This window comes from Haliaeetus albicilla, unplaced genomic scaffold (assembly GCF_947461875.1).
Source record: "Haliaeetus albicilla unplaced genomic scaffold, bHalAlb1.1 scaffold_84, whole genome shotgun sequence".
NCBI lineage: Eukaryota > Metazoa > Chordata > Aves > Accipitriformes > Accipitridae > Haliaeetus > Haliaeetus albicilla.
Window position 1 is genome coordinate 16,939 of NW_027212511.1, and position 20,089 is coordinate 37,027.

Sequence of the window (20,089 nt, forward strand, 5' to 3'; positions counted from 1 at the left end):
CGAAAAATACTTGACTTGCTTTAAGTACTACTTAGCAACAACTGAAAACACCAGTGTGTTATCAACATGTTTCTCATACTAAATCCAAAACATAACACTATACCAGTTACTAGAAAGAAAATTAACTCTGTCCCAGCCAAAACCAGGACACCAACAGACAAGAATTAAGAAGTAGGGACAGGAGGTAGATAAAAGCAGATGTAGGAAAAAAATTAAAAAAGCCACAAGATTAAGAAAATAAAGGAAAAAATAAAACACAGGAACGTCAAGCTAAATAAACAAAATTTTTAAAGTGACAGCACTTTTAAATTACACAGCACAGACTAGAATGAAATATAAAGACAGTGAAGTGGATAACAGTAGATAAAAACAAAAAAGCAACAGGACACAGGAAATTAAAAAAATAGGGTTAGACATCTTGATAAAAGTAGACATAGAAAATTTTAAGAGACATAACGTAGAGAACAGCTAGTAAAAAAGGAAACAATAGAGACAGAAAAATACATAAAAGTGAACAAAGAAACAAAATTCAAAAGTGAAGGCATTGAGAGGAAAAAAATTTAAAATAGCAAAAACCCCTAAACAGGCAGTGTGAGAGGCTGAAAGAGTTAATGTATCAAACATTGTGGTGGGGCAAGTTCTGCTTAATAACAAACTCTGCATAACAAGGAACCCTGCCTAGCAAGGAACCACAGGTGAAAAGCAGCAGATCAGCCACCCATCAGCAACAGGAGGGGGAGGGCATGCCAGAGGGTGCATAGCTCCCTGTTCTGGTAAGCTGAGCAGGGCAATTCACCAGGCTGTTCTGATATGCTGAGCAGGACAGCTCACCATACATGACAAAATATCATGTTTGCAGGGAAGGGGAAGTTACCCCCCAAACGAATCCCAAGTCCCAAAGGCTCACAAGCTGTTCATGACACCTAATTAGCCTAATAAGTTCGAGTGCCCGCCCGAATGAGGGGCAAGGAGGATAAAAGGACACAAACTGAAGCCCCAAGTGTGCAAGCCCACTGGGACTGGACCCCTCAGCTGACTGAACCATTGCTGGACCCAGGACCGGTGAAATCTTTCTCTTCTCTCTCTGTCTTGTTTCTCCCTTTCTTTTTCCTTTTCTGTAATCCCTACATCTTATCCCTGTAGACATAGGAGTGGATCCAGCTGCCCCTAGGCTCCTCTGTGAGGAGGAGTCTAGAAAGCAAAGGGGTCTGTTCTGAACCTCGTGACTCGACAGAAGGGGTCTCCTTACTGTCTTCCCTGAACTGATCCAAAAATAAGCAAGGCCTGTAGTATATGTTTGGTGATGCAGGGTTAGCACAGGTTACTGATGTAGATTGATGCCAATTTTTGTGATGAGCGAATAAAGTTGAGTTTTGTGAGTTAAAGGATCCCTGGTGTCGTTTCACTTTAATCCTGACCTGGGAATCGGCAAACCTGAGTTGTCATCCTGAGAAACTGAGACGTGACAGACAAAGACATAGAAAGAAATTTTTAAAAGCAACTGGGTGCGGGACATACTAGAATGGATTAAAAAATAAAGACAGCAAACTGGCTAAAAATAAATGAGGAAAGAAAATTTAAAAGAGATGGGGTACAGGACAGGCAGGAAAATTTTAAAAAAGGGAGTGACATCTTGATAAAAGTAGACATAAACCAGAAATTTTAAAAGCAACAAGATACAGTAAACAGGAAAAAATTAAAAATAGGGACAGGAAACAAGATAAAAGTACACCTAGAAAAAAGATTTGAAAAGTAAAAGAATTATGAGAGAAAAAATTGAAAAATAGGGACAGGGAACTACATAAGAGTAGACACAGAAAATTTTAAAAGCAATGCAGTTCACGACAGACAGGAAAGAATTAAAAAATAGAAACAGTTACTGGATAAAAGAAGACATAGACTATTATAAAAGCACAGCATTAAGGAAATAAAGGGAAAAATAGGGACAGCGAACTAAAACAGAGACATAGAAAGGAAATTTTAAAAGCAATGGAGTGTAAGACAAAGGAAAAAATTAAAAAATATTGAGAGGCTGAAAAAGAGAGAGAGATACATAGAAAGTAAGTTTTTAAAGTGATGTGGTATAGGACAGACAGGAAAGAATTAAAAACCAGTAATATGCAGCATCATAAAAGTAGACATAGAAGGAAAATTTAAAAAGTGATGGGGTACAGGACAAGAAAGAATTGAAAAATAGGGATAGAACTGGTTAACAGAGATAGAAAATTTTAAAAAGTGACGGAATAAGGAAAAATGGAAAATAATGAAAAATAGGGACAGCGAACTAAAGAAATGAAGATGTAAAACAAAATCTAAAAAGCAACAAGCTACAGGACAGACAAGAAAGTATTAAACAATAGTGACAGCAAACTACATAGAAAAATAGAAAGGAAATTTAAAAGTGATGGAGTGCAAGACAGGAAAAATTAAAAAACAAAGTGAACTGGATAAAAGGTGACACAGAAAGAAAATTTTAACAGTGACAGCATTAACAAAAAAGGCTAGGAAAAAAAATAAGGATAGGGTGAATAATACAGAGACACAGAGAAAGTAAATGTAAGAATTGGCAGGGTACACAACAGCCAGGAAAGAATCAAAAAGCTGTGATACACTGCTTGCTAAAAGTAGACATAGAAGGAAAATTTAAAAAATGATGGCATACAGGACAGGAAAAAAATTTTAAAATAGGGAGAGAAAAATAGATAAATAGAGATATGGAAAGAAAATTTAAAAAACAATGGGGTGCAAGACAGAGACGAAAAAACTAAATATAGACAGTGAACTGTATAAAACTAGCCATAGAAAGAAAATTTTAAAAGCAACCGCTTACAGGACATACAGGGAAAAAAAATTAAAAAATAGGGACAGCAAACAAATAAAACACAGAAAGAAAATTTTAAAAGTGAGATGGTACAGGACACAGGATAAAATTAAAAAAACAAAGACAGTGAATAGGTTAAAGTAGGCATAGAAAGCAAATTTGAAAAAAAGTGACAGGTGTCATGGTTTAACCCCAGCTGGCAACTAAGCACCCCCCAGCTGCCTGCTTGCTGCCCCCCTGCAGCAGGATGGGGGAGAAAAATCAGGAAAAAAGTAAAACTCACAGGTTGAGACAAAGACAGTTTAATAGGTAAAGCAGAAGCCATGCACACAAGCAAAGCAAGACAAGGAATTCATTCCCCGCTTCCCATCAGCAGGCGGGTGTTCAGGCATCTCCAGGAAACGAGGGCTCCATCCTGTGTAACGGTTACATGGGAAGACAAATGCCATCGCTCTGAATGTCCCCCCTTCCTTCTCCTTCCCCCAGCTTGATATGCTGAGCATGACATCATAGGGTCTGGAACAGCCCTTGGGTCAGTTGGGGTCAGCTGTCCCAGCTGTGTCCCCTCCCAGCTCCTTGTTCAGCCCCAGCCTGCTCGCTGGTGGGGCAGGGTGAGAAGCAGAACAGCCCTTGACTCTGTGCAAGCACTGCTCAGCAATAACAAAAACATCCCTGGGTTATCAATGCTGTTTTCAGCACAAATCCAAAACGTAGCCCCATACTAGCTACTGGGAAGAAAATTAACTCAATCCCAGCCAAAACCAGCACAACAGCGTACGTGACAGAGACAAAAGAATTAAAAAATGGGGACAGCTAACTAAACAGACAGATATAGGAAGAAAATTTAAACGGTGATGGGCTACATGACAGACAGGAATAAGTTAAAGACAGTGAATATGTTAAAGCAGACATAGAAAGAAAAAGTAAAAAGCAACAGGGTACACAATAGTGAGGAAAGAATTAAAAAACAGTGATACACAGCTCGATACAAGTAGATATAGAGGGACAATTTAAGTGATTGGGTACAGGACAAAAAAAATTTTAAAATAGCCACAGTGAACTAAAACTGAGAAATATAAAGGAAATTTAAAAGTGACACAGGGGCACAGGACAGAGAGGAAAAAAATAAAAAATAAAGACAGTGAACTGGATAAAAGCAGACATAGAAAGCAAATTTTCAAAGCAACAGGGTACACAACAGACAGGAAATAATTAAAAAATAGCAATAGGCAGCTTCATAAAAGTAGATGTAGCATCGTAGTTTAACCCTGGCTGGCAACTATGTACCATACAGCTGCTCACTTCCTCCACCACAGTGGGATAGGGGGAGAATCGGGAGGGTAAACGTGAGAAACTCATGGGTTGATATAAAAAGTTTAATAATTAAAAAGACTTTTTTTTTTTAAAGTTGTACAAGAAAACAAAACCAGCAAATGAAAACAATTGCTCACCACCAACTGACCGATGCCCAGCCAGTCTCAAGCAACTGGGTACAGGAGAGAGGGAGGAATTAAGATATAGGGTCAGGGAGACAGAGAGGGGAAGACATAGAAATTAAGTTTTCAAAGTAATGGGGTACAGGCGGTGCAGAAAAAATAAAAAACAGGGAGAAGAAGCTGGTTAGAGAGAGGCATATTAAAAATTTAAAAGGCAACAGGGTACTGGGCAGAGTTGACAGACGAATAACAAGTTTTGAGGAGCCATACACATAGGTGGGCAGGCAGAGAGGGAGACAGACGAAGGGAGGCAAGCAGACGTCTAAAGAAGGGAGGCAGAGGTGGGCCTGGATGTAGAGGAGAGGACGTGCGACTCACCACAGCTCCTGGTGCCGGCAGGAGACCTTCACCGCCCCGATGCTTCTCTCTCCGCCTCTGCCCCTTCCTCCTCCCCAGTGCCGGCTGCCTGACCCTCACCCGCTCGGCAGCACGCAGCGGACGCCTCAATGCTCCTCATCCACAAGGCTTGCTTTGATACATGGTGGCTCACGCATGTAGCCAACAAAGGCCAGGGACAGCTCAGAGGGATCCTTCCTTGGCACAAGGACTGGCCATTCCTTGCTGCAGGCACCTACCAGCCAGACCCCCGTGCACTCCCTCCTCAGCCAGTTCCCCTGCCCAGGCAGCCCCCTTTACAGCTGGAGCCCCTTCACACAGCAGGGCCAGCCCCATCCTCAGCCTCACTGGCCACACCTGGGGCCATCCCATCCCCAGCTGGAGCCCATCAGGAACAGGGGCCATTGCCAAAGCCCCACAGCACATCATCCCTGCCCCTGACCTACCCACATCCAGGGAGACAGAGGAGGAAGGACAGAGAGACACAGATGTGCAAGACAGGGAGCCAGGAAATTGGATGCTGGGAACAAGAGAGGGACGAGACGCAGGAAAACAGTGTAGAGAGAGAAGAGCAGAGAGACTGAGCAGAACAACAGGGATGGAGATGGAGGAATAAATAATAGGAAGCAGGGGAGAGAAGGGGAAGAGACTGGCAGGACAAGAAGATAAAGACAGGACAAGGGACAGGGAAACATTCTCAGGTGATACAGGAGAAGAAACAGCAAGAACTAGAAAAAAGAAACAGGGAGCCAGGTAGAGAGAAAAATTTTAAAAAGCAACAGCATACAAGAAACATAGGCAAGAACTGAGGGGTAGGCAGAAAATGTAAGAAGTGACATGGTACAGGACAGAGAGGGAAGAGTTAAGAACTAGAGACAGGGAGATGGATAGAAGGAAACATAGAAAGAAAATTTTGAAAGCAACAGGGTACAAGAATCAAAAAGTAGGTACATGAAGCTGCATAGAGGGAGACGTAAGAATGAAATTTGAAAAGCAACAGGGCACAAGAAATGCAGGCGAGAAATTAAACTAAGGTCAGGGAGACAAAGAGAGGGAAAAGTAGCAAGAAAATTTTAAAAGCAACTGGGTTTAAGAAACATGCAAGAATTTAAATAGGGATGGAGAGGTAGGAAGTTTCAAAAGTGATGACATACAAGAAATATAGGCAAGATTTTAAAAATAGGGACAGGGAGCCTGATAGAAGGAAACTGTGGTGGGTTGACCTTGCCTGGCTGACGAGTGTCCACCAAGCCACTCTATCATTCCTCCCCCTCAACAAGACAGGAGGGTACAAAATACAACAAAAAAGCTTGTGGGTCAAGATAAGGACAAAGAGATCACTCACCAATTACTGTCACAGGCAAAACAGACTCAACTTGGGGCAATTAATTTATTGTCAGTCAAAATCAGAGTACAATAATGAGAAATATGAACAAATCTGAAAAACACCTTCCCCCCACCCCTCTCTTTTTCCTGGGCTCATCTTCACTCCTGACTTCTCTACCTCCTCCTACCAAGCAGCACAGGGGGAGAGGGAGGGGGGGGTTGCAGTCAGTTCATCACAAGTTGTCTCTGCTGCTCCTTCCTTCTTCGTGTTCTTCCTCTGTTCCAGTGTGGTGTCACTCCCATGGGGCCACAGGTCCTGCCAGAAAACCTGCTCCAATGTGGGCTCCTCTCCACAGCGTCACAGCCTCCTTTGGGTGCATCCGCCTGCTCTGGCGAGGGGTCCCCCATCGGCTGCAGGGTGCACATCTGCTCTGCCATGGACCTCCGTGGGCTGCAGGGGGACAGCCTATGTCACCATGGTCTTCACTGCAGACTGCAGGGGAATCTGCTTTAGGACCTGGATCACCTCCTCCTTTTCCTTCTTCACTGACTTGGGTGTCTGCAGGACTGACAGCTTCTGCACAGCATTTTTTTTTAGCCCTTCTTAAATATCACAGAGGTGCTACCAGGGTTGCTGGTTGGCTCAGCTTTGACCAGTAGCAGCTCCATCTTGCTGGAACTGGCTGTGCCCAGCATGGGGGCAAGTCCTGGTGTCTTCTCCCAGAACCCACCCCTGCAGCCCCGGCCCACTCCCCTGCCCCAGCTGGCCACACAAACTCACTACAACAGTGATCGGCTTCAGGGCAGAGAGGGGGGATTGAAAAGTAGGGAAAGGGAGACAGAGAGAGAGATGGGGCGGGGGGGGTAGCAATGGGCTACAGGACAGCAAGGAGGAACTAATAAAAAGGGAGAGGATACCACACAGAGAGATGGAGAAAAACAAATATTAGTGATGAGCCGCAGGGCAGAAGGAAGAATTAAAAAAAGGGGACAGTGAGGTAGATGAGAGAGACTGAGAAATATCAAAAACACTGATGATCTAAAGGGGAGAGAGAGGGAAAATAAAGAATAGGGACAGGGAACCAGACAGAGAGACTAATAAAGACAACAATGGGCTATGGGACAGTGAGGGAAGAAGTTAAAACATAGGGACAGGGACCTGGAACAAGAGAATCTAAGAAAGTAAAAATGTATCCAGAATACAGGGCAGAGAAAGGAATTTAAAAATAGAGACACAGCATCAGACAGGTGAGAGCGGCGGGAACTGTGAAGGGCTAAAGGGCAGATAGGGAGGAATTAACAAGATTGGGATAAGAAGACAGACGGATAGATGGAGAAAGAAAAAGTAGTGACGGGCTGCAGGGCAGAAACAGAGGATAAAAAAGAGGGATGGGACAGGCCAGAAGTGCAGAGAGAAAAAGAAAGCAGAAGCAGAACAACAGAGAAAGAGGGGGACTTAGAGAACAACAGAGGGAGAGGTATAGGAAGAAAAAAACAAAAAAATTAAAGCAGTGAGAGAAAGAGAAGGTGGGGGCAGGGAGGGACTGGGATGCAGAAGAGGGGTGACACAGCCCCAGGGGTCCAGGACTCACCGTACCTCCCGCTCTTGGAGCTGCTGAGAGAATTTGACTGTTCAGACATGCCTGTCTCTCTCTCCCTCTCCCTTCCTCCTCTGCAGCTGCAGTCACTTGACTGTCATCCACCTAAGAGAATAGATTGGTGCCTTACAGCTCTTACAATATGAGGCTTCCTAGAAACACAGGCTCACATGCACACACACACTACATGACTGTACTGTGGTTTTGGTTACGCATACAGGCCCTGCTGTGCACACTGGTGATTGGATCTGCTGAGGACTACACTAAGAAGGGTCCATCCTCACCTGGAGAGGCAGGCTATCTCCTGTCTGCAGCTGCTGGCTGGATCCTCTTTATTTTATTCTTCAAATAAAAAAATTCTTCAAATGCAGGCCACTACGGAATCTTTCCATGGCAACCACGGTGAAACGGTGCTAGCTGACATCCAGCTGAGAGAAGAAGAAAAACATTAGCACAAAGCTGGGCAGAAATCCAAAGCTGCCTTTTTGTTGTGAAGGTTTGTGAAGACAGTACGACTGAGCGGAGGAAAAAGTATTTTTGCGTCATCTTTGGTACAGCTGTTGACACAGGCCACTAGAGCTTTTGCATTTTTCAGACAACCATGCCTTTTTTTTTCCTTTCTTTTTTGACTCATTGGTAACTTTACTTTCAGGTGACAGACATAGAGACCTACATACGTTTTCTCAAGCCTTAGTATAGCCGAGGCTTCATCGCCCTATACGTCCCAAGTTGAGTATTTTTGCTAGAGAGCACAGCAACACATCTGTCCTTGTGAACTGTCTCGTTGCAAAAAAGGAATGATTTTTTCCGGGCCGTTGCTCCAAACGGTCAAGATCTTTTAAAACCGCAGTTATGCCACCAAACCCGCTCACGGTCCCTCCTAGCTTTTGACCGCCCTGAGATTTAACAGGCACACGCTCCGTTCCATCTTCCAACAGCAAAAATATGTTAACGCTCTCGGACCCAGAGCGCAACCCTATGGATGTCCACGCACGCACCCTGCCGTTTTGATGAGGAGCCACCGAGCAGCCCTGCGAGCACAGCTGCACGCGCCAGATCAGTTTCACCTGCGCCGCGAGTTACCGGTTTCCGTGAACGTAGTTTCTGATGCTTTAAACCGAAAACCGTATCTCGACGCTTCGCCGCAGCAGAAACGACCCATCGCTAGACCGCTACAAAAACGCAGCAACACCAATTGCAAACCCACAGCAGCGACAGCTCCAGAAATATTTAGACCAGGAACAAGGGAGAAAAATAAAACAGCTTCATCTCACGCACAGGGGAGCGGCAGGCAGAGAAAAGGGTCGGCATTCTGAGCCCTTACAGAAAACGGGCATTCTCCTTCCGTTCCTCGGCCCGTCCGTGAAGGTCTAAATACCGCAACACTACTACGGCAACGTCTAGAGTAGGGCACAGCAGCCCTGCCGCTGGACTTGCCATCGACCCATGCTATTTACGTAGCAGGACGCGTACGCAGAGGGACACGTTTTGCCACACGCAACCTTGAACTTCCTGAAAATTTACGTTTACCGAAAAAAGCCATTTGGAACATATTGCCAAACAACATTCAGCAATGAAGCTTTGATGCGTTTGACACACGCAAGTTTTTTGGTCACTTGCTATTTGCTTCCTGTTGCTGCTGCTGTTCTTCCTTCAGAAATTCTACTTGTAGCCAAGTTATTCACTACTGGTTCAAGCATTTGCCTTCCTGGTATTACCAGCACATTCACAGAGGCAAGTAACTTAATTGCTCTTCTACAATTATCCAAACGACAATTACAGCCACAAAAGAGAAGGAGAGGTCAGGCAGCAGAAGAGCTCTGCAGGCTGGCACCAGTCAATATTGCACTCTCTAAAAAACAAACAACAACAAAACAAAACCGTGACCCTGTATCTTTTTTTTTTTTTCTTCTTTCAGAGCTCATCCCTGCCTCAGCATTTTGTCTTGTCAGAGCATGAAGCGCAGGTGACCTGACGACTTTTGCGTGTGATGAGTACCTGTTCAGAAATAGTCCAGATCTGCAAGACTGGTGTCATTTTTATGGTTTTAATCATCATAACTCAAATTTTATTTGCTCACGCATTTGTGAGGAAACTAATTAACTTTTAGACACTGCCTCTCCTTTTTTTGGGGGTGGGTGTGGAAATGTGTTAGAGAGTGAAAAACATTACGATTCAGAGCTCCCAACCATGAGGGAGTGGTGGAGAAATCAATGAAAGCAAAGACCAACAGCAGCAACATCAACTGAAGTTGGCTTTCATTCCGATCACGTACTTAAGCGACTCTCCAAGTCTATGCCTCGGTCCTATGAATGACTAGTCCCTTTTTGGAAGGACAAACTTTTTTACTTAAAAGTCCTAGACTGAAGACTCCACTGAACGGAATGGGGATTGTGCCACGGGACAAAATGCCATCAACACTCTTAATGGGGAAGGAAAAAAAAAAATCAAATAAAAATCAAGTTTAAGTACCAGTTTCCATCATGTTTCACTCATTACATTTCTGCTGGCATCTAGGTGCTCAAAAATGAACTACGGGGACACCACATATTCCTAAAAATTCAGTTATACATAAAAAAAGTAAAAGGCTATTTCCAACTTGCCCATCAAATCAGTATGAACAGAGAGAAGAGAAACACTCGACCCTGAAGAAGCTAACAGGCAGCTCTGAATTTACCAGACAAAAAATTTCATTCTTTCACCTGAAACAAAAACATATCAAGGGACCAGTTCAGGAACAGGGCACGATCTGTTAAACAGCAATTTTTCCATCAGCTTTTCTGCACTAGCAGCAAATTTGCCTTCCCTGTGGGTTTAACGTGGAGCATCTGTAGTGCCCTCGAACTCGCAAGTGTTTCTCTCCGCTCCCCCAGCCCGACACGTGCGATTACCTGAGCAGCAAGCGGAATTAACCACGCAGGATTTTCTTCGTGTGACGCGGAAGGTGACGCTGGGAAAAGAGGAAACAAAGAAATGAACCTGCTCGTCACACCCAGCCAACGGTGGAAAGACAGGGGAGGATTCTGCCGGAAGGGCTCTGCACCCCAGGAGCTCCCGCCGGCCGGTTTCTCTCCCCTTTGCCCGGTACCGAGGGGACGACGACACCTCGCCCGCGCCCCCTCGCGGGGGGGGCTGCCCCAGGAGAGACGGGGGACCCCCACCTCGCTTCTGCCCGCGGGAACGGACCGGGAGAGACCCTCCACGCAGAGAGAGGAGCGCGGCGTGGATTGCATGCCCGAGGGAAGAGGCCGGGCTCCCCGCTGGCAGAAGGACAACTCGCCTCCCTGCCGCTCGGAGCAGCTTGCTGCGGACAGCCCTGCCTGCGCCCGGCCGCTCTTCCGCCGTGCTGGGAGCGCAGTCCGGCCGACGGACGCTCCAGCGAAAAGACGCTCCAGCTAATCGCGCCTCCTGCTCCTTACAGCCGCAGGTACTTTTGCCTCTGGCTAATGCACGCTCCAGACAGCGGACACCCCGCCTCGTTCCAGCTCCCGCTTGCTACAGTTCTGGCTCGTTGAAGCCCCAGCTCCGCGCTGAAGCTCCGGCTGATTTCAGCTGCTTCTCCTTACAAGCTCCAGCTACGTGCAACGGTCTGGGCTTTCCATAAGGTTGTATATCAACTGCTGTCAAAACTGGAGCATTGGGATTAAACATCAGAGTTACACGCCGAATAAATATTCGTTAGTTTGCGCGATTAATTACTTAACAACTATTCTGAGCAGCGCAGAAAGAAGAGCTGGACTCAAAGAGGGCACGTGGGGTCTGAAAAGCGCCCTTCCCCCCCACAGACCATCACAGATGTTGAGTTCGGCCTGCTGCGTGCCGGACTCCCAAACTTCGGCGTCCGACACAACCAGACCCCCATCTCCGGGGAGGGTCCACGCACCCTGCCCGCCCCCCGCTTCCCCCCGCAGCCCCCAACACCCTCCCACCCGCCTGCAAAACCAGCCAAGCCGGCTCCCGCTTTTGGACCCCGCACCAGCTGACTCGGGGCCCATTTGGGAGCCAAAAAACCCGGCTGCTGAGCCCGTTCTCAAGGCCCAAACACGCAGGGCCGGACCTCTGTTTCTGGGCCCAAAGCCGCGCAGCTCGGTCTGTTTCCGAGCCCCCACATCAGCCACGCGAGCCTGTTGTCAAGCCCCAGGAACAGAAAACTTGTTCTCCGTTTCTGACCCTGCAGTGCCCACGGGCGACGCTGAGCGTAGCCACCCCACAGCCCTGCACCCCCGGGGCCCCACACGTAGTTTCGGGGAGTGCTCGGGACCTGCGGAGGGCCCGGCCCCACGCCTCTGCGGGGCAGCCCCAGCACAGGCAGGGCGTCGCTTCACGATTGCCGTTTCAGGCTTTATTTCCCCGCCATCACCGGCACGGCCAGGCCCCCACCCCAAACCCCCGAGCCGAAGCACCCCCGCGGGTAGCCGGGCCCAGCCACCCAGAAAACAAGAAAACCAAAGAGGGTACAAGACGGACACCGTGGGGAAAGGCAAGGAGAAGGACGCAGAAACAGAGAGAGCGCGGGAGGGATAGGGAGCAGGACAGAGAGATGGAGCAAGAAAGGAAAAAAGGACGGGAGGCAGAACCAAGGGAAAGAGAGACAAGGACGGGGAGCAGGACGAAGGGACGGAAGAGGAAAAAAAAAAGTAGCGACGGGCTGCAGGACAGAGATGAAGGGATTAAATAGACACAGGGAGCATGACAGAAGGACACAGAGAGACAAAAGGGACAAAGAGCAGGCCAGCATCGGAGGGGAAAAAACCAACTGCGATGGGCAGCGGGAGAGAGATACGGAAAAAGAAAAAAGTACTGAGGAACAGAAAAAAGAAAGAAGCGACAGCTAGCTGGACAGGCGGACACAGTTAGAAAGGGCGGGAGAGGGAATGGGGCAGAGAAAGACAGACAGAAAAGGCAGCGGAAGAAAGCAAGGCAGAGGAACAGCAAGGCGGGGCGGGGGGGGAAGGGACAGGGGTCTGGACAGAGATGGAGAAATAAGCAGCAGGGACAGAGGAAAAGAGACAGAAAAAGGGACAGGGAACATGGCAGAGAAGGAAAAATCAGGACAGCGGCAGGACGGAGATAAAAAACTGGGACGGTCCTCAGGACAGAGAGGAATACGAATGCGAGCAGGGAGCGGGACAAAGGGATACAGCGAGAAACGACGGGACAGGAAGCAAGACAGCGTGACAGACAAGAACAATGGGAACGAGAAGGGGGGGGGGGGGAGGGGGAGAGAGAGAGAGAGAGAGACTGACAGAGACAGAGACCGTGAGAAGCACAGGGGGTTGGGAAACTTAGAAAGAGAGGTATCAGGAGCCCTGCAGAGAGAAGGAGGGTGAATAAAAAAGGGGCAGGAAGCAGCACAAAGGGTCACAGAGAGTAAGAGATGAACAGGAGGGAGGACGGGGACAGTGGGATCCAGAATGACAAAAATAAACAGCAACAGCGAGCAAGACAAAGGGATAGAAACAGAAAGTAGGAAGAAGAGAGATAGGAAGGCAGGGACACAGAGCGTCACGTACAGGCGCAGAGAGGAAAAGAACGCCAGGGCAACAGGCCAGAGAAATTGGGAGGCGGGGAAAGAGGCGGATGCAGATCAGGACAAGGAGATGGAAAAGGAAAAAACAGCGACTGGCTGCAGGACAAAGACGGGGATGGGGCGGGGGGAGAGGGAGAGGGAGCAGGACAAGAACGCAGAGAGAAAAAGAAAGGGGGGCAGTCGAATGAGAGAGAGAGAGAGAGGAAGGGGGGGAGGAAGAGGGAGCAGGACAAGAGAATAGACAGAAGAGAGGAGGCACAGGGAAGCAAAATAAACAAACAAACAAACAAAGGTCACAGCAGCATGAGAAAGCGAGGGGGTCAGGAGAGGGGGAGGGAGGGACCGGGAGGCACAAGAGGAGCGACAGGGCCCCGAGGGCCCAGGACTCACCACAGCTCTTGCTCTTGGAGCTGCCAGGAGACCTTGCCAGTTCAGACGCTTCTTTCTCCTTCTCTCCTCCCTTGGTCTTCCGTAACTCCAGTCGCTTGGCTGTCCTCCACATAACGGAACACGCGAGCGCCTCGCAGCTCTTACGAGATGAGGCCTCCTAGACACGTAGCCTCGCTCGCTCGCTCGCTCACTACGTGGCCGTACCGCGCTGCTGGTCATGCATACAGACCCTGGCGGTCTGACCTGCTGTGGACTACGAGGCGGGATCCTCCCACACCCAGAGAGGCAGGCTCTCTCTTGGCTGCAGCGGGAGGCAGCTGCCAGCCAGATGGCCTTCCGTTTCTTCTTCTTTACCTTTCTGCGGCCTCTCCGGCTTCAGCAGCTCCCGTCCACAGCCAGTAAGCGCTCCGCCTGTCCCTCTGTGCTCCCGCGCCTCGAGGAGAGGGAGGCCAGGCAGAGACAGCCCACGCAAGCCTGAGGCTGCTGCAGTCAACGGCATCCCCGGGGACGAACGGACAACCGCACTCACAGCGTGGCCTCTGGGAGAGGGAAAGAGGCAGCAGTGACCGTTATTACCGTAGCTCGACCCTGGCCGGAGCCCCTCCTTCCGCAGGGGCTTCCGCAGACGCCGCTCGTTCCCCGCGCCGCTGCTAACGGCACCCACGTTCAGGGAGACTCGAGAACATCGCAGGGCCAGCTTGCTGCCCTCACGACAGGGCTCGGGGGCTGCCTGCGGCTACAGCACAGGCTTCAGGGGAGGGGCTGGAGCTGGGGGCAGCCGCACGGGCCGAGCGAAGGCGCCGGGGGAGCTCCGGCGACTCGGGGAGGCGCCCGCTGGCCGCGCCTGGGGGGTGCCCGCCTCCGTCCCCTCTTCCCTTCTATCGGCTCTCGGGGAACTGCCCGCCGCTGCCCTGGCCCGGCTCGCCTCCGGCGGACCGGGAGCCTGCCGCGGCGGCCGCTTCGCAGCTTCCCGTCCCGCCAGCCCCGCGCGGCCAGGAGGCACCCCCCGCCACCGCCCCCGCCGGAGGGGATCGCTCGCCTCACCCGCGGTCCCGGCGCTCGCCCGCTGCCGCTGAGACCCCCGCCCTGCGCGCCACCACGCTGCTCCCAGGGACCGCGCATGCGCCGGAGGGGTCAGAGCCGGCGAGCGAACGCCGGGCTGCCCCACGCGCAGGACGGCGCATGCGCCCGGGAGGCGCGTCCGCACGGCTGGTCGGGGAGCGGGCGCAGCGGGAAGCCCGCGGAAAACCACGCGAAACCGGCAACGCTCCTGAGGCTGACCTGGTCGGACTCCGGGGGCCGCGGCGGCAGCCAGGACTACGCCGCGCCCGAGAGCCACGCTGCCGCCCGGCCGCCGAGTCCGCGAAAACTACAGCTCCCGGCATGCCCCGGGAGGCAGCCTGCCCCGCTGCCTGACCCCGAGGGGACGCCGCTTCCGTTTCCGCTCACCCCCACGCCGGCGCAGCCGCAGTTCCCGCCGAGCCCCCAGCGCCGCTCCGGGCAGCTCCGGCGCGCTTTCGCCGCCCGGCTCCGCCTCCGGGCAGCGCCCGCCGCCGCCGCCGCTCCGGCACGGCGCGGCACCCCCCGCCCGGCTCCGGGCAGCGCCCGCCGCCGCCGCCGCTTCGGCACGGCACGGCGCGGCCCCGCTACCGCTCCGTGCGTCCGACACGGACCCCGCCGTCCTCCTCGGGGCTTTCCCCGGAACCCGCCGGCCGACTGCGCAGCCCCGCCACGGGGCCCGGTGAGCACCCCCCCGCGCGCTCACGTGCTCACCCCCCCCCCCCCCGCGCGCGCGTGCTCACAGCCGCGCTGTGAGCCCCCCCCACCCCCGCGCGCACGTGCTCACAGCCGTCCTGTGAGCCCCCCCCCGCGCGCACGTGGTCACAGCCGCCCTGTGAGCCTCCCCCCCCCCCCCCGCGCGCACGTGCTCCCAGCCCCCCCGTGAGTCCCCAGGGCTCGGCCTCGGCACAGGCGGCCCCCACCTCCCCCGGGCCACCCCCGCCTCCGACGTTCGCGGTCCGAGGGGCGCCCGGCCCCGCTCACCTTCTCCCGAGGGGCAGCCGCACCCCGGCCGCCGCTCCACTCCGCTCCGCTCCGCTCCTGCCTGGGCTCCCACCGGCCCCGCCCCGGCCCCTCCCCCGGCAGCCCCCCCTGGCCAGGGAGCGGCCGTCCCCATCAGCCTCACCGCCCGCACCTGCGGCTCCTCCAGCCCCGGCCCGCAGCTGTGGTACCCAAATCCGGAACAAAACTCCTCAACACCAATGTGAACTTAAGCAGCAGGCACTTCCTTGATTGAATGAAAGATGTCAAGAGTCAGCTGATGGGGAAGAGGTGTTAACTGGGGTCAAAATACAGATTTTAATACCCCTCTGATTTTAGTTCTAAGACTTGGCCATTGCCAGGTATCATCTTTTCCATTTACCCAGGTCCACCAGCGAGGCCACAAGGGAGATTTCTTCCAGAGAGAGGATAGAGTTATTAAGTCTAAAGTCCACGAGTTGCCTTTCTCCTTCATGAAAAGGTGAGTGGATCATATATCATCACTAGTCACCCAAACAGTTAAGCCTGAACTTTTCGCCTGTCCTTTAATACAGTCAACTCCAAGCTAAATTTTTTCCGTTATTAAGAGGGGACCAAAGATCATGTCAAATATTATTATACTTTCTACAAATACATCCCCATCTTGGAGCTTTAGCTACTAGAGAAAGTCTTTGGAGTTTGGGGTCAGAAGAGCTGCAAGTATAAACCTTCACTCAGCTCTGTTTAGGATCTGTGATTTTTCTCTGGTTGTCTAAACCAGTCTAAATTTCCATAGATGGTCCCGACTCTGGGTGGCTCTAACAAGGATCCTGGAACTCCAGTAAATTCTAGACATCGTTTTATATTTTCAATATGATCCCAAGTTCCTTTTTGCACTTGTCTCTACGGTTTTGGCAACTGACAGCCCCAAGGGGTGCTTGTACAAGTTTCTCCCGAAGGGCGATTAAATGAATTCTTTTGTCCATGAGGTGGATGCTTTGGTAATGTTATAATTCACAACGCTACAATTCCTTCTTTCAAATTCAAAAAAAAAAATTGCCTTTTAAATCCATCCCATTTAATTTGCTAAAATGATTCTCATTGTTCTGCATCTTTTCTCAAGTTTTGGTTAAATTCAATGTCAGTATTCTCCACGGAACTAGATTTTCATCTGACTTTGGAATCGGAAGGCAGGCTGTTACTGAGGTTAAGTTTTGTGTCTTTACAAAACTTTGAATCAGTTACAAAACTAGATTTTTTTTTTTTAATCCAAATTACAAAAACGGTTAATCTCAAGATTAATAGCTCAAACAATAATTGTTTCATTTTGTTTATCTCATGTTTAGAACCCCTCAAAAAAAAATGCATACGCCCTCTAAACACACAAAAAGATTATTGCCCTCGACAATATTCCTAATAGCAACCCCAACATTATCAACTTTACACAGCTGTTTTCCCAAACAGATAACGTGAAACTTACTTATAGATTTTCAGTTTTAAAGGGCCAGTTTCTTTAGACTTCCGGTTTCTTGTTGGTGCTTTCTTTATTCTTGAATAATGAAGCCAAGGTTCTTCTCCCAGACCTTTACTGCTATAAGGGTTGTTAAAATGACTCGATACGGTCCTTTCCGCTTCTCAGTGATTTTATATATGTATTCAGTCTCCTGGTCGGAAGGGATGCGCTGCTACGTCCAATTCTAAGGGTCCAGCTGTGGAGACCTACTGACAAAGTTCTTGAAAAGAATTGCTTCAAGAAATCATAACGCCTTTTAAAAACATATCTCCAAAGGCACTCAAGATACTCAGAACATAGGACTCCTGATATGGTCTTTCATACAACATTTCATAACGACTTAAATTTTCTTTCTCTTCTGGCTATACTCTGATTCTTAATAGAGCCATGGGTAATGCTCTAACCCATGTGAGGAGTGAGGTTTCCTGACAAATTTTACTCGACTGTTGCTTACGGGTATAGTTCATTCTCTCTCTCTCTGTCTCTCTCCCCCCCCACTTGCTTGTGGTCTATATGGGGTGTGATAGTCTCAATCTATAGATAATACTTTGCTCAACTTGTCTCACAATCTTTGCTATAAAATGAGGGCCATTGTCAGATGACATTCCTACAGGCACCCCGTATTTTGGTATTATCTCTTTGAGCAAGACTTTGAGCGCTTCCCTTGCTTTGTTGGTGCGACAAGGGAAAGCCTCGGGCCACCCAGTAAAGATATCAACTCAAACTAGGATATATCCTTCTTTTCAAGGCAATTCTATAAAATCAAGTTGCTAATATTCTCCTAAAAAATTTCCTTATTTCATAATCCCAAAGATGATCTTATTACTGATTCGGGGATATTTTTATATATAAATTTCACATCCGCTTCTAATTGTTTAAACAATCTTTGTCGTATTTCACTTTCTGTTCCCCAATAGACTTTGTGATGTTCAGCTCGGGCAATTTCTCTTATTATTGTGGGTGGGACTATTATTTGACCTGTCGGTGTTACAGCCTATCCTGTTTCATTTTGTTAGCCTGCAATCTAATAATTAATTCTTCATCTTTTTCGTTATAATTTGGAGTTTCTTTAGGCAATTTTATACTTTTCTCTGGAACTAGTGCTAGGATGCCTTTTTCCGCAGCCTCTTTAGCAGCTTTATCAGCCAGTCGGTTACCTGCGTTAGGACCGGTCTTACCTAACTGATGTGCTTTGCAGTGCATTATCGTGACTGCTGTTGGGTTTTGAACGGTTTCTCACCATTTCGGTATTTGTTCTGCGCGCTGAATGGCGGTTCCTCGTGCAGATAACGGTCCTCTTTCTCTCCGTATCGCTCCGTGTGCACGTACCACTCCAAAAGCGTACTTTGAGTCTGTCCAAGTGTTGACTCGCTTTCCTTGACTTAGTTCCAGAGCTCGAATAAGAGCTATCGATTCAGCCTTTTGGGCAGATATCGTCGAAGGCAAAGTTGGCAACGCAATTACCTCCTCGGTAGTTATTGTCTATCTTGATAAACGTTTTCCTTCACAGATGGAACCGCTTCCGTCGGCATATAGTTCCCAATCTGTTTCTTCTAGCGGCACATCTCAGAGGTCCAGTCAGCTGGAGTAAACTCTTTCGATTGTCTGCAAGCAGTCACGTTCCAGTTCTCCTTTAACTTGATCAGTTGCTGAAAATGCAACAGGGTTAACGGTGGTAGTAGTTTTTAGGTAAACATCCTCTTGTTCCAGCAACGCCACTTGGTATTTCCGCATTCTGCTAGGGGATAACCAGTGCCCCCCTTTCTGTTTTATCACAGCAGTTATCATATGGGAAACGTACAGCAATCCTTTGTCCTCTAATCCTTTGTCCTCAGGTGAACTTACGAGCTTCCTGGATCAGTAGCGCAGTTGCAGCGACGGCTCTCGGACGACCAGAGCATCCCAGACTCACGTTACCTACTCGCTTCGAGAAGTAGGCCACGGCTCGCCCACTTGGCCCTAAATATTGGGCCAGGATACCCAGAGCTATACCTCTTCTTTCATGAGCAAAAAGTTCAAGTGTCTTTGTGAGATCTGGCAGGCCTAGGGCTGGCACCCCTATTACAGCCTGTTTCCATTCTTGGAAAGTAGCTTTCTCGGCATCGGTCCAATCCGTTGTTTGAGGTTTTGAGCTGCTCCTATAGAGGTCGGGCCAGCAAGCCACAATTTATAATCTACAGGTGACACCACTCAACCATTCCCGGAAATGCTCGTCATTCATTGTTTTAGTCTTAGGTTCGGGGAGACGACAAATTGCCTCTTTTCTCTCAGTTCCCAATTGTCTCTGTCCTTTTAGGATTTTAAAACTCAAATAAGTTTCTTCTTTCTGGGTTATTTGGTTTTTTTTCTTTTGACACTCGATATCCACTGATTCCCCAAAAGTTCAAAAAGTGAATAGTTAACTTTGTGCGTTGTTCTTCCGTCTCAGCTACAATTAACAGATCATCCATATATTTCAGCAAGATTTCTTGATTATTTTCTTTCTTCCAAATCCCTAATTCTCGTGCCAATTGATTTCCAAACACGGTAAGACTATTCTTAAAGCCTTGAGGCAAGACTGTCCACGTATATTGTGTTTTTTCTCCCAGTCTCAGGATTTTCCCATTCCAAAGCGAAAACCTCTTGACTATTGGGATCCAAGGGAATACGGAAAAAGGCATCTTTTCCGTCTAACACTGTGAACCATTCTTGTTTCTCCGTTAGGGTTGTTAACAAAGTATAAGGATTTGCTACTACCGGATGAATATCTTGTACTATTTGATTTATTGCTCTGAGGAGGTCTTGAACTAATCTATCATCTTTTTCATTAGCCTTTTAACAGGCAAGATCGGGGTGTTATATCTGGATTCACATTCTATTAACAATTTGTATCTTAAAAATTTTTGTATTACCATTACTAACCCTTTCCGACTTTCCGGTTTTAAGGGCTATCGTTTAATTCTTACCGGATTCGATCCTGGCTTTAAATCAACTCTCACAGGTTCTGCTTTTTGGATTTACCAGGAACTTCCCGGTCCAGACGATTGGAATTACAGCATTATACTTTGACTGGTATAATCT

General features: G+C 48.9%; 1 long non-coding RNA gene across 2 annotated transcripts; it reads right to left on the reverse strand.

Moving 5' to 3' along the window:
• Positions 1-6,024: 6,024 nt before the first annotated feature.
• LOC138684254 (uncharacterized) lies at positions 6,025-7,933 on the reverse strand. Of its 2 annotated transcripts, none has more exons than XR_011323597.1 (3): positions 7,862-7,933; positions 7,577-7,682; positions 6,025-6,430 (listed from the first exon to the last, which is right to left on the reverse strand). It is a non-coding gene; the product is annotated as an uncharacterized lncRNA (long non-coding RNA). The 2 variants fall into 2 exon arrangements; XR_011323596.1 differs by having other exon boundaries at positions 6,025-6,472.
• Positions 7,934-20,089: the final 12,156 nt, after the last annotated feature.